The sequence below is a fragment of the Sciurus vulgaris genome (genome assembly GCF_902686455.1).
Source record: "Sciurus vulgaris genome assembly, chromosome: 16".
NCBI lineage: Eukaryota > Metazoa > Chordata > Mammalia > Rodentia > Sciuridae > Sciurus > Sciurus vulgaris.
The window spans coordinates 59,524,983-59,550,660 of record NC_136477.1 but is presented as its reverse complement, the minus strand read 5'-3'; the positions used below and the strand labels follow the sequence as shown (position 1 = coordinate 59,550,660).

Here is a 25,678-nt window from a genome sequence, read left to right as displayed (position 1 = left end):
GTGGAAGGAAGATTGAATGGACTGTCTAACCCTGAAGAATTAGCAAGTGGCAGGCTTGGTTTAAAACTCAGGCACCTGTTATTCAAAGGCAGTCAGCTTGGTTAATTTGGTGGAGGCACCAGGGATTGAACCCAGGGGTGCTTAACCACTGAGCTACATCCCCAGCCCTTTTTATATTTTATTTAGAGACAGGGTCTCACTGAGTTGCTTAGGGCCTCACTTTTGCTGAGGCTGCCTTTGAACTCCAGATCCTCCTGCCTCAGCCTCCCGAGCTGCTGGGATTACAGGCCTGCCTGGCATCATTTAAACTCTTAAGCCTCCTGTTTCTCATCCTGCAGAGGATCATTCCCCGTCTTGGGATGTCTGGGACACACGAGCTAGAGTAGGTAAAAGGTACTCCAAGTGAGGCAGCCGTGCAGTAATGATGGTCCATCGTGAGTGTAGGAGGGGGATGGGAGAAGCCAAAGAATCCAGGAATCTTGGCTCTGGGCCAAGGCATCCCTGGAGTGGACTCTCAGGGTTGGCTAGTTTTATTGTAGAATAAATTGTTGCTGTGTAATGTAAATGGAAAATTAACTTGTGTAACCACTCAAAGAATCTTGGTGGAACATACCACCCAGATAAGCTGAAGATTTATGCCTTTTCTTTTAAAAGACCTTTTCTGGTGTGGTTGGGGAGAGGGAGGGGGCAGGGTCTAAGTCGCATAAAGAAGGTGGGGGCGGAGCCCAAGGAGACCTTGCAGTTGGAGAAGCGGCACTTGATTCAGGCAAGGGAGGTCGGAAAGCAACTGCTAAGAAAGTGGCATTAAGTAGGCCCTCGTGCTTCTTTAGGAAAAGATCGGCATCATTACGATCGCATTATTTATTTATTTGGGTCAGTGTAGAGAAAGGAGACGAGGAAAGCATATTGAATGAACGTGGAAAGCTCCAAAGAGCTCTGATCCCCTAAGCTGCTTGCAGGAGAGAGAAGATTAGGGGGCGTGCCTCAGAGCCCCGGCTGTCCCCAGAACCTTCGCTCATCTGAACTAAATCCTGCAGGTGGAGGTGGCCGGCTTTCTGCCCAAGGTCTCTCATTCATTGGAGCCAGGTGGTCGTGGGAAGACTGACCTAGTGGACTATCGCCCTTTGTGATTTAAGTAAATAGTTAGATACCGGATGTCAGGGGGCGAGACCTTTTCTTCCCCTTCTTTGGTCAATCCTGCAAGCGTCCTCCATCCTCCAGGCTGCTTTATCAGCCAGCATTGCCAGGGGCTGTCACAGCAACCCTGGGAAGGATGCAAAAGAAGGATGGTTTCACCTGCTGTTATCCCAGCAGCTCCGGAGGCTGAGGCAGGAGGATCACGAGTTCAAAGCCAGCCTCAGCAGATGAGCGAGGCCCTGTCTCTGAATAAAATATAAAAAGGGCTGGGGATGTAGCTCAGTAGTTAAGCGCCCCTGGGTTCAATCCCTGGTACCAAAAAAAAAAAAAAAAAAAAAAAAAAAAACAGAGCAAGGGATAGTTTCTGCAGTTGAATGAGGAGACACAGACTCTGAATGGGTCACGGTCTTGCTCACAAAGTCAAGAGGCAGGTCAGGTGCTGGAGCCCTTATTCCTGAAACCAGACTTCATCTAAATGTGGTTGTTGGGTTGTGACAGAGCTCTGTCTCTTCCCCCTGAGGGTCAGTATTTGAGTCTAAGAAGAAAACTGGCAGCTGACGGATTAGCCGAAGAAGAGTCACAGGAATCTATTACTGTGTATGTGCATGGGGACATCATGGGGAAGAAAAGCCAGTGCCCAGGAACCCAGGGAGAGGAGGAGCTTGTGTGCTGTTTATGGGGTAGGGGGAGGTGGCAATGAGGCAACCCAGGAGAGTCCATGATTTGGGGAAAAAACCAAATGGGCCCTCAGAAAAATAGGTAAGATCCTGCCTGAGGGAGGTGTCGATTTCCTGTTTTCTCTCCCATCGTATTTTAATCGTCCTTGATAAGTAAAAATTCCCAGGGAAGCTTTTTATGGCAGTTAGAGTCCTTCTCTAGAATCTGCTTCTAGTCAAATAAGGAAAATTCTAGAAATTGTGTGGTTTTGTTGCTTCCCCAATGCCCCCTGCTCGAAGTAAACACCAGAGCAATACAGCATGTTTGGGGATGTCATTTTTTGGATTTCTGAGTGGCATTAGGTCACTTTGGAGATAATTGAGGTGAGGGTGGAGACACATAAAGTACTGGAAGCTGATAGTTGTTAAAATATACAGATACACACGCACATACATGTACATAAGTGTATTCATGTATTTGTGGTAAATTAGAAAAACAAGCATGAGAAAAAAACACAAGCAGACTCTCTGCCCTGGTATTTAGGAGTGAATAAGTGGGGTGTGGAAACCTGGGGAGCATGTCCCCCGCTAACAGAAAGCTACTTGGGTCAATGAGCTAGCTGATGGCTGCCTCTTGGGAAACTGAGCTCAGGGTGGCGGGTATTATGATATTTTGCTTTGTTTTTTAAAGGAAGTTATGTAGCCTGTGTGGTGGTGCACGCTTGTAATCCCAGCAGCTCATGAGGCTGAGGCAGGAGGATCGAGAGTCCAAAGCCAGCCTCAGCAACTTAGTGAGGCCCTAAGCAAGTTAGGGAGACCCTGTCTTGAAATAAAATATAAAAAAAGGGCTGGGGATGTGACTTTGTGATTAAGCTCTCCTGGGTTCAATCCCCACTAGCAAATAACATCAACCAAAAAAAAAAGGTCATATAGATGTGGAGTCCACAGACCACAATCTGAAGGCCAAATTCAGCCCAGCACTTGTGTTGATAAAGTTTTATTGGAACGGAGCCATGCCATTTGTTTACCTATCGACTTTGACTGCATTTACCCAACAGAGGCAGAACTGAGTAGTGTGACAGAGACCAGCTGACCTTCAGAGAATACCCGTGGCCTTCAGAACCTACCATTCACACTCTGACCATTTACAGACAAAGTTTCTTGATTTCTGGTTTAGACACAATAAAACATGCATGTGGCTGAATTTCAGCTACAGGCCACCTGCTGGCCCTCCTGGGCCCCATGGAGGCCCTTCCATCCTCTGCTGTCACTCACCCCTTCCTCTTCTGGGCTCTCTACAACAATCCTGGGGGTCACTGTGACCCCTGCTTCCGAAACAAAAGTGCATGTAGAGTCCCCTGGGGACTTCAGATGACCAGGCTCCGCCCTTTTAGTAGTTCGGTTCGGGTGGGGCCTGCAAATCTGCCCTTTCAACAAGATCCTTACTAGTGCTGCAGGCCCAAGATCACACTTGGAGAATCCCTGGTTCAGATGCCCCATGCTGTTGGGGAGCTCATCAAGCAGGTGACGAAGATGAGACACCTCACAACTCATACAGGGACTGTAGGTACAGAATCCATGGGTTCCCAGAGGCCCACGGACTTCCTTTGTTTCCTCAACTTGAAGAGTATCCAGTGGGCTCCATCAAAGCCCAGCTACATTTGGCGTGCAAAGGGCTATTGGTATTCAGTATTGCCACTTATCGCCGTTGCTACGGAGAGGGGCCATGTCTGGTTAATTCATTAATTGACAGCCATGGTGAAGTTCATGGTCAGTCCCGGCAGACCTCATTCACTTAGTCGGTTTTTTTTGGTTTTTTTTTGTTTTTTTTTTTGTTTTTGGCCTGGTGCATCTCTTTCTTGGTGCTGTGATGACCTCCCCAACTAACTGGCCACACCCGGTGTCCTTTATAAACAGGATCAACCCAAACCTAGAAGCTAGAAGAACTCATCCAAGCAGGTTCTATGGGAATTTTAAGAACAGGAATAAATAGAAGAAAAAGGAAATGGATTCCGCAAGGAGATGGATTCTTCCACTCACTGGTTCCTTTGTTACTCTGAGCTTCAGTGTCCTCTGTGATGGGGACGACGGGCATAACCTTGGAGGGTACTCGTGAGGATGGCATTAAATGTCGTGGATGCAGTAAATGTCACCTGCAAATCTGGCTTATAAATCTTCTCTCCTCCGATAGCACCTGATAGCAATCGCCTTCGCTCAACAGAGATTCCCCAAGGACTGTGGCCTTTGGATCATCTGTTGCACCTGGGGACTGTGATCTGGCTGTGCAGGAGGAGTCATCCAGGAAGCATCCCTGCCTCCCAGGGGCTCCCCTTCCTCTTTCCTGGTGATTTTCATGGCCAGTATGTGGTCCCCGCTTATGCCCCTCTGTTTATCTCCTTTTTGGCCAGGCTCCTAGCGACCTTGCCTTCCACAGCCACCCCAGCTGTGATGAGCTGAGCAGAGAAGAATCTGCCAGCCCCCTGTCCCCCAGCAGGGCTCTGTGCGTGCCATTTAAGGGAAGAGGAATGTGGCTCCTGAGAATGAGTCACAGGCTGCTACCTTGCTGTGTGCAGAACCTTCTCCAAGTGCTCGCAGGGCGCTGCATAATCCACCATGGCCGCTTGCTCTGACATCCATCTGGATCCATCCCCGGGTGGCCCTGAGGACACGACGGCAGGGTACCCACTTGGAGTGCTATGGCATCTCAGGGAGCTGGAAGAATAAATCGGCCACCTAAGACCCACCCTGTCTGTCAAGGGCTTCCTGGGCCCCAAGGTCAGGCGGACTGATGGGTGCGTGCTGGCAGCTGCTCAGATATAAGGGCTTGGGACACCCTCACTGTGTAAAGATGGGTGGTGTTTTTTTTTTCTTTTGGTACTGAAGATTGAAGCCAGGGGTGCTTAACCACTGAGCCCCAACACCGGCCCTTTTTTTTTTTTTTTAACTTTGAGAAAGGGTCTTGATAAGTTCCTAAGGGCCTCACTGAGTTGCTGAGGCTGGCTTCGAACTTCTGATTCTCCTACTTCAGTGTCCCAAGCTGCTGGGATGACAGGTAAGCGCCACACGCAGCTGCACTCAGATATCTTAAACATTTTATTAAGCACCGGCTGTGTGCTTGGCAATTTTACCTGAATTTCTCATATAATCCAGAAAGTCCATGAGACAGAGACTGTTAGGTGAGTCTCAGAGGGAAAAAGTGATTTGTCCCAATTCACATAGCTAAGGATAAGGGTAGAGTTAGAATTTGCCCTTAAACCACCTCCCACCTGACACAGAGGTGACACAGGTGACACAGAGTTCCCTGGCGATAGCAGACCCTTACTGCTTCCTCCAGATATTTCGAGCTGGGGCCTTCTGAGAAACTGAGGCAGCACGACCCCCCTCTTCAAACTCTGATTCTGCTGTCAAGTCAAAGATTTCAGACATGTCACTCAGAGTGACAAGAATGCGTTTGTTGAAGGGATAGGAAAAGGGAAAGGGGATGCTCTCAAGGGAGAGAGTGAGTCCTCTCAGAGAGGAGAGGGACCATGGGCCTCTCCTGAACTACAGTTTTATTGGGGATTCCAGAGAAGTTTCCAGAGAGTCCCGCCCAGGTCCACCCCTTTGCTTTTGACTCGACAGCAGGGTCACCTACAGCTTTCAAGTCCCCACTGTCATGGTAACTCTAGGTCACCTTGGCCCCTGCTGATGGGTTCTAATTGGATTCCTAACCATGCATTCTTACAGATTTTATAGTTAGGAGGAATTATTCTTAATCCCGGGACTTTCAGGATCTGGGCACAAAGTCTCCCCCCTCAGGGTAACTTTGGTTCCTCTCATCAACATTATCTGGGGCCTGCGTTTCTCCTGCAGTGAACAGGTGGCTTGCTGAGGAATGAGACACATCCTGTCCACTGAGGCCAGGCAGGGCTGCAGGCACATTGCTTCTTGGAAAGGAAAGCATGTGGGGGTCAGCAGCGTGGGCCCATGTATGGAATTAATGTCTTCACCTCGTGTTCCCCTGTCCTTATCTGTCTGTCTCCTAATACAGACACTGGGCCTCTTGGCAGTTCACACCCTTAAGCCTCAACCCTAATGCTCCCAACCTCTGGAAGGAAACACATAGTGGTACATAATTAAACCTCTTGTACTGCTCATCTCTCCTGTTTCAAGTTCTGATGCTCTTTCTTTTTAATTTCTTGGACCTTGCTTTGGCCCGATTATCTGCTCATCAAGTGGTGGCTGAGGCCAGGCTCAGGTGGCACATGCCTGTAATCCCAGTGACTCAGGAGACTGAGGCAGGAGGATCACAAGTTCAAAGCCAGCCTCAGCAACTTAGTGAGACCCTGTCTCTCAATAAATAGCAAAAAAGGACTGGAATGTGGCTCAGTGGTCCAGTGCCCCTGAGTTTAATCCCCAGTACTTAAAAAAGAAAAGAAAAAAGTGGAGGCTGAGAGGTCATTTCCGAAATGAGGGCTTTGTCTGAGGAACTTCCTGCCCTGAGGGAAGATGGCAGTTTCCTTGCAGGGTTCAGCTTAGCCTTGGGGTTGGTCAGTGTGAACACAACTTGGAGGAGGAGGAGGAGGAGGATGGTCCAGAAAAGAACAACCTGAGAGGGGACTGGTTCTTATCCCAACAGGCCAGGACTTAGTGCTCTAGCTGTAAGAACTTACGGTTGACACTGCGCGTCACAAAGAAATCTACCAAAGAGCCACCCTGTTAAATGCAGGAACCACTCCGGCATGATGGGTGGACAGGTTGTGACCATTGGATGTTCAGGTCCTTGGTGTCCTGAACAAAGAATTGAGTGGGACACATAGAAGGAACAGATAAAGTACAGAGGCAGAGCAGAGTGAGCAGGAGAGAGAGAGAGAGAGAGAGAGAGAGACAGACAGAGACAGAGAGAGAGAGAGAGGCAGACAGAAAGAGACAGACACAGACTTCAAGTTGTCCATGTCTGGAAACTGGGGTCTTCCTATCCTGAGCTCTGGGTCATTCTTTTCCTTACACAGACCTGATTGAAGACCCATTGTTACCTTATGGTAAACTGATCAGAATATTTCCAATTCCCCCACCCCCATTGGTTATTTTAGAAAAACTAATTTGAATACCTCCCACTTTACCCTCATTGATCATTTTAAATCGGTAGGAGTTGCCATGGCAAAAAGTCCTCAGGGGCGGGAGTTGTCATGGTGATGGGTTTTATTGTAAACAGAGACATGACTGTCCCCTTGTCTTGTCCTCTGGCAGCTTTTCTCATACCCTGTCTCTGCCATCTTGGTGTCCCTGAACTCCTGACTAACAAGGTCTGTGGTTCCTGTTTTGCAGATAAAAATATTCATACCTAGTACTTAACTGAAGGCTCCTGATGGGTCAGACCCTACACAGAGTACTTTGTGAAAATACTAAGTTATCACTGTGTTATTGCATTAATGTATTACTTATAAGAAAAATCTTCTGAAGAGCAAAGAGGTTAAGTAACTGTGGCAAGAGCCACAGCCCAAGATCAAGCACCGACTTCTTAATTTTAATACCCGGGCTAGTTCCATGATAGCAGGACTTTCTTTCAAACAAAGATAAATTAGATACCCTCTGAAACAAGCTATTTATAGAAGTTAAAGAATATTGAAGATTAGCGGAACGAAGACAGAATCCAGGACAGCAGATGGAGAGAGAGATCTGTCATAGCTGACTTCTCATTATCTTTTCTCCATCAGTCACCTACCTGATGCCTTTTACAGGTATGACAGTCTTCCAGTGCTGTGATCAACTTCTGAGGAAATTGCAAAAAAAGTTAGGTAGAACTAAAGAACTGTGGTCATTCATAATTGTCAAAACCTCTGATACCTCAGCAGCTGTCGCCCTGCATACCTAGGCTAGGCCGTGGGTCAGGAGCACGTTCTCTTTCTTTTATTCTTCCACACTCTTTTTATTGAGGGACTACTATGTGCCGGGCTTTTTTTTTTTTTTTTTCTGAGCTCTGGGAATAGAAAGCTGACAGAAACTGACATCCTAGCTGCACAGTGAAAACATAAAGCAACGTAAACAAATTATATTGTGGTTTCAGAGTTGCTAGGCATCAGCTTCCAAGAAAGAACAGTGTGAGGAACACGGTTCCTTCAATCAGTAAAATAATCATTTGCTGAAAATCACATTCTTAGATATTTGGCAAACAACTATTTAAGCTGGCGGCGAATTGTCCCAAGATCACGCAGCCAGTGGGGGAAGAGCTAGACAAGAAAATCTACTCAATCTTGGTTAGAGTGTGTGACCTTTGAGCCATGATCCCTTCTCCACCCTCTTGCCTTCCAGTCCAGATCAGCGTGATGGAATCTCACTCTGGGCTTCTTTTCCAACTAGTTCCTAGTCTAGGGCTATTGTTCCACCGTGGGAGGGGCAACCTCAAAGACTGGCCACACCCACCCTTTCCCAGGAGTCCTGCTTTCATCAGATCAGGTTTTTGAGCAATTTACTTCAAAGGATATTGTCAGAAACAATAGAACAATCAGCTGGCAATTAGTGAAGACTAACAACTGGGTGTGATCCTGGTAAGTGGACCAACGCTGCTGCTCCAGGAGGCTTGCTCATGCGCCCTGAGAAGCCACCTGACTTGTCTACCTAGTCACAAAACAAAGAAGCCAATAGTGAGCTCTGAAAGGGAAGATGGCAGTCAGGATTGACAAGGATCGCAATCGTTTCAGATACAATGTCCACTTTTCAACACAAAGTTTTAAGGCATGTGGGCAAACAGAAAATTGTCACCTCTAAAGGCAGGTGACAGACTGCCTGTGAGGAGGTCCAGATGCTGGACTTTGCTGATGAAGACTTCAAAGCAGGTGTTATAAATATGTAAAGTGAGAGGCTCTTAATGGGAAGAATGCAGAATTCCCTTGAGTTTCTAGGCAGGAAAAATCAGTGTCAAACCTGTTACTCATTCAACAAACATCCAGTAGCTGTCAGGCCACTAGGCACCAGGTGTTTATAGTAGGATGGCAAGCCAAAAAGGCAGATCCTTGTCCTCCGTGGAGCTCAGTCAGAGAGACATCAGCCACATAATGATGAACATTAACCAAGGTTGAACCACTGTCACTGAGTGAGGCTACAGAACTATGAACCAGGAGAGAGCACACGCCCCCAGGGAAACAGGATGTTCTCTTTCTTCCTTTCTTTTCCTTTAGTTTAGATTTTGGTACTGGGCATTGAACTCAGGGTCACTGCAGAGTTGCAACCCCCAGCCCTTTTTATTTCTAATTTTGAGACAGGGTCTTGCTAAGTTGCTGAGGCTGTCCTCCAACTTGTGATCTTCCTGCCTCAGCCTCCCGAGTCACCAGGATTGCAGGCACGTGCCATGATGTTCTTTTTCTTTATGGACAAAGGAATCTGTCTAATCTGGAGGGCTGGAGAACCTTCTGCGCTTTCCTCTGTTTTCAGTAAGAAATTTTTTCTAACATTTCACATCCCGATTGGTACACACCTGGCTTTTGAGAGGTTGCTGGAGAACCTCTGCATTGGAGGAAGGAGGGTGGGATTTATAATCAGATCCAGCACCAAATCTCAGCTGTGGATCCCCATTTCAGTCTTTCCTGCTCTTTGAATGTCACTGCTCTCTTCCGTAGGATAGGGGATAAGAAAAACTGCATTTTGGAATTATAGTGAGGATTCAGTGAGATAGAGCCTGCAGAACTTCTGATACCTAGATTCTTCCTTTTTTGGGATGGGGATACCAGGGATTGACCTAGGAGCCCTTGACCACTGAGCCACATCCCCAGCCCTATTTAGTATTTTATTTCGAGACAGGGTCTCACTGAGCTGCTTAGGGCCTCGCTTTTGCTGAGACTGGCTTTGAACTCATGATCTTCCTGCTCAGCCTCCAAAGCCGCTGGGATGACAGGCATGCAGGAATGTACCCCGGCACCTGGGAGGTTCTTCTTAATCCTTGAAAAAAAACCAGTGTGTCCATTTGTGCATCTGTGACACATGGTCTTCCAAGATAATTTTCCCAGGGCAGATCTTGCTGTCAGTTTGCTACTTTCCAAGTAAGTTTTCATTCTTCTTTCTCAGAAATCTTTCATTTTCCAGTGTTCTTTCCAGAGAAGCGGTGTAGGAGCCTGTGTGCCTACAATCTGGAAATGACTGGAAAAGCAAACCTTCCCTGTGCAGAGCTTGCTCCTGCTCCCAGTTCTCTGCCTAGAGGAAAGCCAGGTTTTACTCAGCTGCTTCACAAAAACTAGTAGTCGCCCAAAGCTACCCTAACAAGGGTGGTTTTCTTTCTCAAAGGAAAAACTGTTGGTAGCCCATCATGCCAGTTTAATGATATTTTCATGGAAATGTGAGGTGGTAAGCCTTTTTAAATCATTGATGTTAATTTTTAATCTTTTCAGGGTGGAGGCAGCCCCAACCTTCAGCCGTCTTTCATTTTGATAGGCACGGTCTAGCTTGTCCGTAATTTCTCATTTTAATTAATGTAATTAAAGGAGGATAAAAGGCTGTGTTGAAAATTTGTGCATTTGATTATTGGGATCAAGAATAATTAAAATGTATGAAAGGTGGCAGATTCCTAAGATGATAGGAAACAAGAAAGGCCCCTTTTTTGGGATTTAAAGTATGCCGGGCGGTTTTTCACAAGACTCAGAAATGCCCATGATCAGAGAAGCATTCATAATACTTCCTAAGAATTCATAATTCTTACACATGGACAAGGAAGATTTCTTTATCCTTTGGTACCGGGAGACTCCTGCTTTTATTTAAAATCAGGAATGATTTTATCGTTTATGATAGCACCCACCCCTTCTTGTTCCCTTCTTTGAAAACCAAGCTGGAAGTAATCTTGATATGGCACCTACTGTATGCCAGGTTCTCTACAAAGAACTTGATATTCTTCAGTTCACCTACTCTTCCCCAGACTTTGGCTGGATAGGTGTCTCTGTGTCTTCGATGGGGAGACTGAGGCGTAGAGAGCTATTACCTCTTAGCTGCGACACAGATGTCCTGCAGCTTGGAGACAATAGAGACAGATTTGCATTCAGGGCTTTTCTTGGGACTCTTGGGATACAGTGCACTGCCTGTTGAAGGCAATAGATTATAAAACTGAATTGGAAAAGTAGGCAAACTTGATTAGGGGTGTCTCTTTTTGGGGGGTGGGTACCAGGGATTGAACCTAGGGGCACTCAGCCGCTGAGTCTCGTCCCCAGCCCTATTTTGTATTTTATTTAGAGACAGGGTCTCACTGAGTTGCTTAGTGCCACACTTTTGCTGAGGCTGGCTTTGAACTTGTGATCCTCCTGCCTCAGCCTCCCAAGCCTCTGGGATGAGAGGCGTATGATACTGAGGCGGGCAGGGGTATCTCTTCTGAGCATCTCTTTTCCACAAAGGAGCTCCCTCCTCTGTATCTGTTCTTCTGCTTCTCTACCTGCAATTTAGACATTTAAGGCATTTCCAATATTTATTTTCTATAGGGTTAGTTGGGTTGGCTGTTTTTGCATGAAAGATAATAAAAATAGAGAATGTTGTTTTCTCCTTGTTGGGGTGAAATGGATGCAGCTTTGATCTCTGATTTTCATTCAAGATAATCATCATCAGGGTTGTTTTTTTTTTTTTTTTTTTTTTTTTTGAGGAGGGGGAGTATTAAACATTCCTTTGAAGCTGAGTGCAGTGGCACATGCCTGTAATCCCAGAGGCTTGGGAGGCTGAGGCAGGAGGATTGCAAGTTCAAAGCCAGCCTCAGCAACTTGAGGCCCTGAGCAACTCAGCAAGACCCTGTCTCTAAATAAAATACAGGAAAGTGCTGGGGATGAGGCTCAGTGGTTAAGCATCTCTGGGTTCAATCCCAAACATACCCCCCAAAAGAATTCCTCTGATATAAGACACTCTAGGTTTAATAGATTGTGTTTTGTTTTATTTTTTAACATCTTGACATAGCAAAAATAAAAATTGGCAGCTGTCGCGGGCATCAGTGGAATCCCTTAGGATCTGTTTTTCCTCTTCTTTCTGAGTGTCCGCTTCTCAGGCTCCTTGGTCATGGGACTCCTTTGATCAATCAAAGTGATGTGTTCATCTCCACGCTGAATCACGCCAAAACCTATTCACTTCTGTCTTCTTCCGTTGCTATAACTTGGAAATTAGGGGGTCAAAATCATAGAGTCGCCAAGAAGGAAGCTGAGTACGTTACTGGGTCACTGCACAGAAAGCCTCTGGATGTTTGACCAATTCTGAGTGAGAAATCAACATTTCTTTTGTTAAGCTGCTGAGATCTGGGATTGGTTGTTACTGCAGCACTACCTAGTCCTGTCCTGCTGATATGACAGTTCTCTGTCACTCTCCTTCCCACCTTTATTTCACTGAATTTTAAAGTCGTGTTGGAGAACCACTCTTGAGCAGACTATTTAAAAGTGCACACACACTGTGCACTTTTTAAGATGAAGATAAACTTCAGTGAACCTGATGAGATGTTTGAGATGGACAGTCATTAGGATCTCACAGTAGCAAGGCCAGAAGGTACCAATCTAAGCCTGCTAGGATTGCTGCTGTTTTTATCTTTTTTTCATGTTCTCCCAAAATCAAAATGTTGTCATTTCTCTGAGTGACCCATACCCATTCTTGTCATCTCAGTATTCGAAAATCTTCCTTAGGTCCCAGTGAAAGTTCTCTTAAAATTCGTCCCTTCTGATCTGGGGACTGTCATGCTAAGGGGATTAAACCAGTCCCCAAACACCAAAGGCCGAATGTTCTCTCTGATATGGGGATGCTAACACACATTAAGTGGGGGTGGGGAGAAGAACAGAAGTTCACTGGATGAGACAAAGGGGAATGAAGGGAAGGGGGGATGGGAACAGGAAAGACAGTGGAATGAATGGACGTCACTTTCCTATGTTCATATATGAACACACGACCAGTGAAACTCCACATCATGTCCAACCACAAGAATGGGAAGTCATGCTCCATGTGTGTCTGATGTGTCAGAATGCACTCTACTGCCATGCATAACCAAAAAGAACAAATAAAAAAAAATTTCATTCCTTTGCCGTATGCCTTTGGAAATGGAGGTTAGAAATTGCTCCTTACAGTCTTCCTGGAAGCCCCTCCCCTGGGAGGTCACTGTCCTTGTCACCACTCACCCTTCTCTGTGAGCTAACCAGCAGAGATTCACTTAACCTTTCTCCATAATCCTCTAACAAGATTCTAACCAGCGCTGGCTGGAATGGAAAGATGATTTGATTTTTCCAGCTCGTGGGGAGCTGCCTGTCCGTCATTCCCTGAAGTTGTCATGTGGACACGGAGCTGCTGTCTGGTGCCCATGCAGACACAGCCTTCTTTTTTCTTTTTCTTTCTTTTTTTATTTAAAAAATTATATAGCAAATAAATTAATCCACCTATGTACCTTGCATATACCTGTCACCTACAAAACCCTCAATGAACATTGGTATTATTAAACTTCACCAAATAAGCTACTAAGAAATCAGACAGTGACTAAAAAAAAAAAAAATTTTTGCTGCATTCCTTGCCAGCAATAATTTTTTCTCATAATTTAAAGTAAATCAACAGTAGCTCAGGAGGCTGAGGCAGAAGGATCACGAGTTCACAGCCAGCCTCAGCAACTTAGCAAGGCCCTCAGCAACTCAATGAGACCCTGTCTCTAAATAAAATACAAAAGAGGGGCTGGGGATGTGGCTCAGTGATTAAGCACCCCTGGATTCAATCCCCAGAATGAATGAATGAATGAATGAATAAATAAATAAATAAATAAATAAATAAATAAATAAATTGAATGAATGAATAAATAAAGTAATCACTATCATCGTGGAAAATTTGGAAGGGACAGATAAATATAAAGGGACCAATAACAATCACCCATACTGGTAACTAGTTCAAGAAGAATAACAAAACACTTCTTACTTTGGGAAATTTCAGACATCTGTATGCAGGAATAAAAAGGATAAGTATAGAATCTCCATCTTTCCATCATTTGGATTCCTTAAATATTAGGTTCTGGCTGATCTTATTTCCTTTTTCTTTTTTCTTTTTTTAGATTTGTTGTTTTTAGTTACGCATGACAGTAGAGTGCATTCTGACACGTCCTACATACATGGAGTGTGACTTCCCACTCCTGTGGTTGGACAGGGCGTGGAGTCTCACTGGTCATGTTCATATATGAAAACGGGACAGTCAGGTCCTTTCATTGCAGCGTCCACATCTGTGCTCACACTTTCTCTGCTTCTTAGCGCTCTCCCTGCTGCCCAGGGCAACCTCTCTAGCTGCTAAAATCTGACCTTGGCAATTTCAGTAGTCTTTTTTTACTTATGGCTTCTGGCTATTGTGGCCTGCTTGGCAAGGCCTTCCCCATAGAAAATTGCTCTTTAATTCCAAAAAAGTAAAATGGTTTTTGAGCTGGTGCCCAACTCAAGCCACACATCCTGATCCTTTATCACATTCCACAGTCCTCCTTCTGCCTCCTCCTTGTCCCTCCTCCTATGTACCGTATGTAGTTAGGGTCACTTAGGTAAATGCCCATCATTCCAGCTGGCCCAGCAAGAACATGCTCCACTACACAGATCTCTAACACATGCTCAGCACAGTGCTGCGTACATATGTGTTGCCTGTTCCTTCCCATCCCTGACCCCATGAAGTTGGCAGAATTTTGCTTTTTTTATGTATAGAATGTGGGTTCTGTCCCACATTTACTTGATCTTCAGAAATTCCAATTCCATCACCTTGTTGGAAACCTAATGGCACAGTCTGCAGAAGTCCTCAATCAGATGGTCTCCAGAATGAAAATAAGTTCCCTATTGGGTGCGATGGCGCACACCTGTAATCCCAGTGACTAGGGAGGCTGAAGCAGGAGGATCTCGAGTTCAAAGCCAGCCTCAGCAACTTAGCGAGGCACTAAGCAACGTAGGGAGACCCTGTCTCAAAATTTTAAAAAGTATAAAAAGGGCCGGGGATGTGGCTCAGTGGTTAATAAGTGCCCTTGAATTAAATCCCTGGTATCCCCTCCTCTGCAAAAAAAAAAAAAAAAAAAAAAAAAACAACAAGAAGTGTCCCAAGGAGTTATCAGACTGTTGCTTGTGCTATTAATCTGTACAAGCATGATTGCATGAGACCTGGTTTCCTGGACACAACAGGTTTTGCATATCTGCCTCCCATTGGCAATGAGACTTCAAGGGCTCCACCCACAACCTATCCCAACACACAGTACAGTCTCCTCTAGTTGCTTGCTTGCTTATCTTCCCTTCTCCTTGCAAAACTCCTCTAAGGCTGGGCTTATATCTGTCTTGGTCACTAATGTCCCCAAGGCCTCACACAGTGACTAACCAATAGTAGCAGTTTATTTAACAAGTAAATAAATACATGAATGAATAGACGAAGCATCCATCCATCCCAGAAATATACTAACTTAAAGCGGATTGACTAGCTGGGGGTGGTGGCCTACACCTGTGTAATCCTAGCAACTTGGGAGGCTGAGGCAGAAGGATTGCAAATTAGAGGCCAGCCTCTGCAATTTAGCAAGGCCCTCAGCAATTTCGTGAGACCCTGTTTCAAAATTAAAAAATAAAAAATCAGCTAGGCAGGGTGAGACATTCCTATAATCCCAGCAGCTCAGGAGGCTGAGGCAGGAGGATCAAGTTGCCAATCTCAGCAACTCAGTGACGCCCTAAGCAACTTTAAAAAAAAAAAAAAAAAATGAAAGGGCTAGGGATGTAGTTCAGTGGTTAAGGCCCCTGGGTTAAATCCCTGGTACCCAATAAATAATTTTTTTTTTTTTTTTTTGGTACTGGGGATTGAACCCAGGGCCTTGTGCTTGCAAGGCAAGCACTCTACCAACTGAGCTATCTCCCCAGCCCTTAAATAATTTTTAAAAAGGGGGGCGCTGGGGATGAGGCTCAGTGGTTTAGCACCCTAGGTTCAATCCCTGGTATCCAAAAAAAAAAGGATTGACAAGTTTTTCAACTTTTTAGTGGTACAAAAACCATATGCATCCAGTAAAAACAGCACTTTAAATTTAGCATTTTGATTTTTTCCCCCCGAGTTATCGATCAGCAGTTTGATGCTGTCTTGTGAGGCTGGGCAGGGACAGTGAGCTCCCAGTCAGCCCTGCGATCCAGAGGGAAACAGGCGATGCTCTCCAGTGTGCTGGGCTGCTCCTTAGGTCAGCATTCCCAGCGGGTTCACCTCAGCGTCTCCCATCGCAAGTCAAGGAGCGTCTGTAGTCGTCTCGTCAGAGGGAGAGGCTCCTTGTGCCTCTTGGTTGTTTTAACAGCCTGGTTTCCTGGTTTCAGTGTTTGTGGTATCATGTAGCAAAGCACCCGTCAAGGGCTCGCCTACATCAGATGCTTGAACTTGGAGATGATCCCTGGGAGTGGGGGTAACTTTCCAGAGGTCTCTGCTCACTTCCTGTCGACTTTATGAACTTGACCCAGTCAACTAAGTAGTGCCAAAGTTAACCGTGGAAGCATCGTTTCTTTTACCAATAACTGAGCGCTTGCTGTGTGCTAGGCTCCATTGTAATGCTTCATTTGATTTCTCCTTGTAAGGCTAAGCACTTTCCTTTTTTTTTTTGGTACCAGGGATTGAACCCAGGGGTGCTTAACCACTGAGCCACATCCCCAGCCCTATATTGTGTTTTATTTAGAGACAGGGTCTCACTGAATTGCTTAGGGCCTCGCTCAGTTGCTGAGGCTGGCTTTGAACTCTTGATCCTCCTGCCTCAGCCGCTGGGATTGCAGGTGTGGGCCACCGCGCCCAGTTCTTCATTGACTCTTGGATGGAGATTAAGGACTGGGACGCCCTCTGCTTCCCCACGCTCTTTGAATGCTGCGCCACAGAGACCTAAGGCGAAGCGTCACTCATTCGCTTATCTCGCATTTCTCCTGGTGAGAAGTTTTTCCAGGTCTCATGATTTTCACCATGAAAGGCTCCTGTGTACCAGAGAGACACAGTCTGAAAGAAGTTATTAAGCATTATTAATACAATTACATATAACAAAAGACATAATTTAAATTCCCCACATCCAACAAAGAAGTTCATTTGAAGCTTCAGGAGCTCCAGCTGACAGGGGAGAGCTCATCAGAGTGGATGCTGTGGGCTGGAGAGTGTGGGTGACAAGCTGAGCTGGCTGCTTTGTCCTCGCCTCTGTGCATGCTGGACCACACCCCTCCCCTCCGCTGGCCTCCAGGCCCCTCCCTGCCCTCCTCACTGGCTCAGGGCGCTTCCTTATTCCTGGCAGAGTGCTCACCTGGCCCAGGAGACTGGCGCAACCAGGGAAGAACTATCCATGTATTTTTTTCATATACTTTGTTCAACATCTCTAGCAATACTAGCAATGAGAAACGTGCAAATTAAATCTACACCGAGAGTCCATCCCACTCCAGTCAGAATGGCAGTAAGAATCCAAGCAACAATAAATGTTGGCGAGGATGTGGGGAAAAGGTTCACTCAGACATTGCACATTGGTGCAGCCACTCTGGAAAGCAGTATGGAGATTCCTCAGAAACCTTGGAATGGAACCACCATTTGACCCAGCTATCCCACTCCTCGGTTTATACCCAAAGGACTTAAAATCAGCATACAACAGTGATGCAGCCACATCAATGTTCATAACAGTTCAATTCACAATAGATCAACTATGGACCAATCCAGATGCCCTTCCACAGATGAATGGATAAAGAAAATGTGGTATATATACACAATGGAGTATTACTGAGCCTTAAAGAAGAATGACTTTATGACTTTTGCCAGTAAATGGGTGGAACTGGAGACTATCGTGCTAAGTGAAATAAGCCAATCCCCAAATTCAAAGACCAAATGTTCTCTCTGATATGCACATGCTGGGGGGGTGGGGGAGAGGAGTTCATGGGATTAGACAAAGGGGAATAAAGGGAAGGGAAGGGGATGGGAATAGGAACGACAGTGGAATGAATGGGTCGTCACTTTCCCATGTTCACATATGAACACACGACCAGTGAAACTCCACACCATGTCCAACCACAAGACTGGGAAGTCACACTCCATGTATGTATGATGTGTTAAAATACAGTACTGCCATAGATAACTAAAAAGAACAAATAATATATCAATAAATAAATAAAAGAGCTACTGATTATATGCAATAAAAATGACCATGGAGATATTCAGGGCAGAGCATCAATGACCATCCTGGTGGACTTCTCTCACTTCATTCAAAATATCAGAAATAGCTGGTTATTGATGGAGCATGTCACATTGTGTCGATTGTCACCATAGTGCATTCTATTCTTGCGCTTTTTATTATTATACTTTGTAGTATGCAGGCTGGCTGGAGCAGAGGCTGTGGGAAATGCCCGGTTCTAGAACTGTGTGTAACATACTCAGTTTAGTAAATATTCTTTTTGGGGAGGGAATGGTATAGATAAGCTCATAGAAGATCTCACAAGTTAACTTACTTGCCCCAGGTCACTTTGCTAGTTGAATAAAAGCCAGGATTCAAACCCAAGGCTCATCAGGGGCAGTGATGTATACCTGCAATCCCAGTAACTGAGGAGGCTGAGGCAGGAGGATCACAAGTTCGAGGCCAGCCTCAGCAACTTAGTGAGACCCTGTGGTGGGGGGGTGGATACTGTGGAATGTAGCTCATTGGTGTCTGAAGATGGAGATTACAGACCCAAAGGTATTTAAGGAAGCGCTGGTCTGAGATACAGCCAAAGTGGGTTCTCAACCATCTTAGCTAAAATCCTGGTGTGACACTTGGAAAAAGTCCCTTCTCCACCCAACCTGTTTTCCAGTCTGTCAAATCTGTTCAAGAAGGACATGCTTACTGGCAGTGCGCTCTAAGGGTCTGAGGGTCCTCATGTGTCCCTGGGCAGGTTTATGGTTTGTCACCTCCAGCAGTGGCTTGGAAGTGGGGCATGGAGGAGGGTAACTCATTGACAACCGCACACACGTGAGAAAAGCAGCCGAGCATCAACTCAAAGGTGGCCGAGTACCAGTCCAGCAAACAGAGCTGATCCCTGAAATGAAGGGAGAAGAGCGAAAAGAGAAGCAAAGTAGAGTGTTTGAAGGTTTCCTCCAGCTTTTGATTCTTAAAGAGACAGAGAGCTCTGCTTCCTGTCTTGGGCTAGTGTAGTTTATAATCTGAAACAGGCGCTTTGGTTGATAACTGTGCCCAGCTCTGATCCCTGGCACGGAAGAGAATTGCTTTTGAGAAAAAAAAAAAAAAAATCAGCCGTGTCGTTAAAGCCTCTCCCTTTTATCCCCCCACCCCGCACATTGGGAGGCTGCGTAGCGGGGCCTCTGCCTCAGCAAAGGCTCTCTCCCCCTTTCCCTGGCTCGGGGATTATTGATTTGGAAGGCGAGGCTAATTTACATGTAAATAAATCTCAGCCCCGGGCAGCGGGGATGGGACGTCCAGATGCCATGACTGACTTGCTGACATCACGGCTTCATTAGCATGCGGAGGATGCTGGCTTTGCAACAGCGACTTCTCCGGCACGCCAGCCACTCTGCCGACAGTTATTATTATTTTTTTGGCCGTGCTGCACATTTTCTGGTTCGGTGCCTTGGGCTTTGCGAGCAGCTGACTGGTCTCCGGGGTCTGTCTGGCTCGGGATCAGTTGGTGACGCGGAGACCAGAGGTCTGTGACTTCCTTGTCGCAAAGAAGGGGAAGTTCAGAGGAAACTGGGGTTCTCAGGCGATCAGGGAGCTCTGGAGGACCCGGCCGAGAGGTGGAAGGTACACGGTTCCCCCTGCGGTTTCCCCTGCGTGGTGGGGCCCCGGCAAGGTCTGCCTCCAGCCTTGGTGACATGGTGACAATGCACTCCCTAGGGGAGAACAGATGCACTCTGGCTTGAGCCTGCTGCCGGCTCAGGGAGGGCTCAGATTTGCAAAGGCTTTGGAGAAGAAGATGCTTTGGTTTCCCGAGGTCCTGCCCGCTTTCATAGAAACCAGATCCAGGGAGAAAGTGAACTGGGTCAACTGACAAGCTCCAGGGTCCAGGCCGAAGCTTCCTTGGAGACCGAGCAGCTCATCTTCCCTGGAGGTGGGTACGAAATTCGCTGTAAATCACCAAATGAAACAGCAAGTGTATTTTCCAGGGAAGATGAGAAAAGATCTAGGGTCTTTGCATTGCAGGAGGACATCATCTTGGCCAGGTAGCATTTGGGGTAGCCTGGCACCTTTTGCCTTTTCTTTGCTTATTAGAAGTTGCCAGGGGTATGTCACAGGTACAGGGTGTCCTGAAGAAACGCTTCAATTTTGGTGCTTCTGAAGTAGCTAGTGTTTGCCTGGAAGTGCAACCTTCCTCTCCAATGAAGATCGAGGAGGAAAAGGCAAATGCCTGGTAGCGTTTCTGTACTGCTGTTATTTCAGCAAAGGATAGCAGAACATTAGAGGTGCCCAGGCAGGAGGTGGCTCTGACTTCCGGGTAAAGAAATGAGTGATGAAGGGTTAGTTTGGAGCCCATATTCCCATTAGGAATGGTGACAGAACTTTAGACTCTAACTGCCTGCCCTGCTGGAACACACGATTTGTTCCATTCCCTGCCCTGGGCTTCTGGGTTCTCCTGGCTCTTGGCTTCCCAAAAGCCAATCACAGCATTACGAATCTGCCACGGAGGTCTTGCGATGAAATACAGATTTTTTTTGTTTTAATCCCATTCCGTTTCGCGAGCTGATCTTGGACTCTGCTGAGGTCCAGGGAGACTTTTAGGAGTTATAAATAATCTAGGCTGGGCCGCATCACACCAGGGCCAGATATAATGATCTGAACGTGACTCGGGCATAACTGAGGCACATAGCTTATCTCTCAGCCACAGAGAGGTGCTTTCCAGTCGAGAGGGCTCCGTGTGCCATGGACATACAGACTCTGCTGTCTGTGCAGGGCCTGCATCTTCTACGGCTGCGTGTGGTTTGCTCGGCTTTGCATCTATTCCCAAAGGGTGCCTTAAACCACCTCAGCGTGACTCTCACTACAGGAAACAGCCTGGCCTCTGTGCTAGAGGCCCGGCTGGCTGCTCTCCTGCTCCCGGGGAAGGCTGACTGCCTGCCGGTGGCTGTCACAGATGGGTCAGGGTGACGGTCCCCGCAGGTTCCAGAGGAATTCAGTCGCCACTTTGGCAGAATTACCATATTCTGGAAATTTAGATGTTGAATGTTTCCTGGAGTGCCTGTAAAGGTTTTGCCTCTCTGTCAAATGCTCTTTCCCACTCGGGAATTCTTTTTTTAATGTGAAAATGCAAACCCAGCGTCACGGAGCATCCAGAAATGGTAAAGTGGCATGTTTGAGGCAGCGTGTGTACAGTGTGGGAGAAAGAGGAGAAACACAGGAAGAGGGAGGCTTTGTGGAAGCAGAAGGGACGGCCAGCGAGCTAAGAGGTTACACTGCGTGGATGAGGTCTCTCCAGGGCTCCGACTCTAAGAGCTGAAAGGGACTTAGCGCTGCGCCTGCAAAGGTTGATCCCACTCTGTGAAATGGGGCGAGCCGCCGCACCCATGGGCTGGGGGAGGGACGTCAGGATTCGAGGAGGTGACCTATGAAGAGCCCCTAGCACAGCCCCAGCCACGGAGCCAGTGCTTGGTCAGCCTTAGCAGTTAGTATTATTGTCATTGTTACCTTTTCATCATGATGATCAGAAGGGTAGTTGGTGCAAACAGAACAGTGCATTGGAAAGGCGATTTGTTCACATCGATTTGCCTGCAGGGAGGGTGCGCTAGCAGAAAAGATGCCCCCTCTCTCGTCACCCTTAAAGCCAAACCGGCCCCACTCCAAGGAACTTTCCAACCCTACTGATTGAGTGGATAGAATAAAACACAGATCCAGACCTACTGTGTGTGCAGAACGGAAAGTGACCGGAAGGGATCATGAAAATCATTTAGGGCTAGCTGGGGCCCAGCACCCTGGAAGGCCTCTGGGCTCAGCAGCTGAGTCATGTGGAGAGAGTTGCGGGGTCCAAATTGGAATAGTCGTGTTTCTGGATTTCTCTTCTATTCCAACTCTACATGTGAGAGGGATTTTTTTTTTTCCTATTCAGCACAGACACTCAACATTTAGGCTGTTGAATATGTGTGTCACCTGCTGAGTGGCTCCTCAGAAGTCCCAAAGGCTGAATTGGAGCTTAAGGGTCGGCTATAAGGGAAGGGACCAGGCCTCCCCTGGCCATGTGCCCATAGCCGTGCTCTCTGGCTTTGTTTTGTGTCACTGTGGTGATAGATCTTTCCAGACTTGTGATCTTCCTCCTTCCTGCCAGTGAGCATGCTTTAGTCCTGCAGCTGGCCAGCTGTTGCTCCCTGTCCTCCCAACATCTTTCTTTTGAATTGAGAAGTGCAACTCCAAGACCTGTAAGGCAAATTAAAAGTGAATTCGCCAGGCCTGGCGGCCCACGCCTATAATCCCAGGGTCTCAGGAGGCTGAGGCCGGAGGATCGCAAGTTCAAAGCCAGCCTCAGCAACTCAGTGGGACCCTGTCTCTAAATAAAATATTAAAAAGGGGATGTGGTTCAGTGGTTAAGAACCCTGGGTTCAATCTCTGGTACCAAAAAAAAAAGTGCTGGCAATTTCTTTTCCTTCCCCTTTTTGGGAGGCTGGCTTTGAACTGCTGTCCTGGGGCACTGGAAGACACAGCAGCCTGTTGTCTCTTAGTATGTGGAGCACAGATGAACCTTTGAGGGCACCCAACGAGTCTCACAAGATAGTCAGCTGACTTCATTTACCTCCATTCCTGTCACCCTGGGTGCACCTTGGCCTGAAGTCCTTCTTCCCTCTTGGCTCCTTGAAAATCAAACTTTATAAATATTACCCAGCTCCATCCAGGGTTAAGAATAACTGGGACAAAAATTCTTAGCATTTCGTTTCATCTGGGCACCCTGCCATTTCTTCAGCTCTTTTCTTGGCTTCGATTCATCAGTTATGAGTCCTTGGAGATGCTTGTTCGTGAAAGTTCCAGAACTCATCTGAGAAACAGCTAGCTATACTTTCTGTGCTCACAAAATCAGCTGTGGTTTCAGGGTAGCTGTTGTGTATATGGAAATGTATGTTTGGGATGTCCACGTGGCTGTGTGTAGTAGCTGTGTGCTAGTGTTTGTATGGACAGACAGAGAAATAACGACTGTCATGGATTGGGCACCTATGGTGTGCTGTATGAAGCACGCTTGACATAACTTGTTAATTCCTGGAGCAATGGTGCAGCTGAATGTTGTTAGCTTAATTAAGAATTGAGAAGCCAGCTGGGCATGGTGGCCCATGCCTGTCATCCCAACAGCTCAGGAGGCTGAGGCAGGAGGATCACGAGTTCAAAGCCAGCCTCAGCAACTTAGTGAGGCCCTGAGCAACTCAGCAAGACTCTGTCTTTAAATAAAATACAAAATAAGGCTGGGGATGTGGCTCAGTGGTTAAGCGCCCCTGGGTTCAATCCCTGGTACAAAAAGAAAAATTGAGAGACCAAGGCTCCTAGAGATTAATAAGTTGCTCTTGGCTGTGCAGACAGTAAAAAATAAAGCTGGGGTTCATACCAACGATAGTCACAGTCCAAAACCCTAAAAAATGTCCACCATACCCTTTTTTTTTGGGCACTGGGGATTGAACCCAGGGGTGCTTAACCACTGAGCCACACCCCCAGCCTTATTTTGTATTTAATTTAGAGACAGGGTCTCACTGAGTTGCTCAGGGCCTCACCAAGTTGCTGAGGCTGGCTTTGAACTTACGATCCTCCTGCCTCAGCCTTCGGAGCTGCTGGGATGACAGGCATGACAGCACCGGGCTTTCCATACCCTTTTTATTATAGTGTTCCTGTGGACCTTTTCTATTTTCCTTCTAGATCTTCTTTTTGAATCTCATTTGAAACCAATATCATTATTTAACTATTGAATTAATACCTTCTGGATTGTTCTCTTACTAAAACTGGAAACATCCAGAGGCACAATGTCTTCCTCACTTGCTGCTTTGAACGTGGCTTTGAGGATGGAAGGGAAGACGGTCGACGATTCATTTTCTGCCACCACAACATGAAAGCAGACATAGACAACATGTAAACAGATAAGCCTGCCTGTGTGTCAATAAAACTTTATTTATAAAAGAAAGAATCAAACAAGAATTCTACAGGCCAATAGAAGAAGCTCTTTGCTGGACAGGAAGGAGTGTGGGAAATTCTGCTGTGCTGCCCAGGTGATCTCAGAGTACCAGTACAATGAATGTGAACTTTCAGAATAAATCCAGCCTTGTCAGCAAAGGCACCAATTTGCACTGTTGGCTGCTCTTGACAGGGAACTAAAAGGTCAGGATTTACTCCAGCACCTGACCTGTCTGTGTTGTTAAAGTGTGCAGGAATATCAGAGGCAAGAACCCTCCAGAGAAGGAACTGGAGCTTCCTGAAAAACATCTGACCTTTGGATGCCTCACCCTGGTGCACAGGGCCGGGGGACGGGTTTTGCTCCTCCAGTCTCAGAAGCTTCCTGAGGCTGTGTTATGCAGAGGCATCCTACAGAGTGCCAGGGACCAGGGGCCCAGATCTGTGCATCACCTGGAGCTGCTGAAATGCCAATTCTGCCGTTTTAACCAGCTCCCTGTGATGCCGCCGCCACTGCTTCTAAGTCACCTTTGTAACAAGTGCACAGACTCCACGGGAAAGAAAAATTTGACTAAATTCCAAAACCCCAGGTTCTGGTCCCAATTATGTCATTTCTTATTTGAGTAAAATGCAAAGAAATAACTTAGTTGCTCCATGACTCAGTTTCTTCTCCACAGAATAATAAAAACAATTAATAGCTGACATGAAATGACGCCTGAATGTGTGCCAGACTCACTGTTTTATATGCTGTCTCTTAATTCATCCTCACCTTTGGTGGCGGGTTCTGTTATCATCTCCACTCTACAATAACTAAGCACATAGAGGTTGAATAACCTGCCTAAGATCACACAGTTGGTAAATAGTCAATTAGAATCCATCTGATTCTGAAGCCTTCACAGCTTAGAGAGACAACAGGTGTGACAGATATTGGGACTTAACTGTGCGCACGCGCGTGTGTGTGTGTGTGTGTGTGTGTGTGTGTGTGTAAGAGGGAAAGAGAGAGAGGTTTATAAATATTTGGGTTCCTGAGACTAAAGTTATTGTTCCCCAGATGAGATTGTATTATCTGTGTGTGTATGTGTTCTGGTTCCAAAGAGTGAACCCAGGGGTGCTTTATCATTGAACTACATTTCCAACCTTTTTTATATTTTATTTGGAGACAGGGTCTTACTGAGTTGCTTAGGGTCTCACTAACTTGCTAAGGCTACCTGGAACTCCAGATCCTCCTGCTTCAGCCTCCCGAGTAAGGATTACAGACGTGCACCACCAGGCTGGATGAGATTGTGTTGTTTTTATGTTGTTCCAATTTATATGAAGTTGGATGCTTTAGGACATTTTGTAGAGCACAGGTATTTGTGCCTTTGTCTTTGATTGCTCACCTAGGAGGGTCATTTCTGTGAACTCTGTTTCTGGTTATTTGAATCTAGCTTCTCATTCATTTTCAGTCTGGGTTTTGCAAATTTGGATCACATATCAGATCACTTTTCTGCCTCAGTAGGAAAAGCAGGGTTAGCCCAACTGAGTATATCTTGTGGTTTAGGACATGGCAGCCACGTGAATTAGGATCCTGAAAGTGAGTTCCTGTGAACCTGACCTGTACATGGGAGTCGCAGGAGATGATTATGGACATCATCTGAGTTTGATGTTCGTCACCTCACTGGACACCAGCCAGTGATCTGGTAGGATGACAGATGTCTGCTGTCTTCCCTCACTCAGGAATTTTTATTTGGATAATAAAGGGAGTTTTCTTTCTTTCTTTTTTTCAGTACCAGGGAATGAACCCAGGGGCACTTAACGACTGAGCCACATCCCCAACCTTTTTTTATACTTTATTTACAGACAGAGTCTCACTGAGTTGCTGAGGGCCTTGCTAAGTTGC

At 46.4% G+C, this 25,678-nt stretch overlaps 1 protein-coding gene across 3 annotated transcripts in view; it reads left to right on the top strand.

Moving 5' to 3' along the window:
- PRICKLE2 (prickle planar cell polarity protein 2) overlaps nt 1-25,678 on the top strand; it is a 355,816-nt gene that overhangs the window by 217,614 nt on the left and 112,524 nt on the right. Inside the window, exon 1 of one of the 3 annotated variants that reach the window (XM_079114386.1) lies at nt 19,498-19,780. The exons of the other annotated variants lie outside the window; for them this stretch is intronic. The gene's annotated coding sequence lies outside the window, so the exon portion shown is untranslated. Of the gene's footprint in view, nt 1-19,497; nt 19,781-25,678 lie in introns of those variants that run through there. 3 annotated transcript variants of the gene reach the window in all.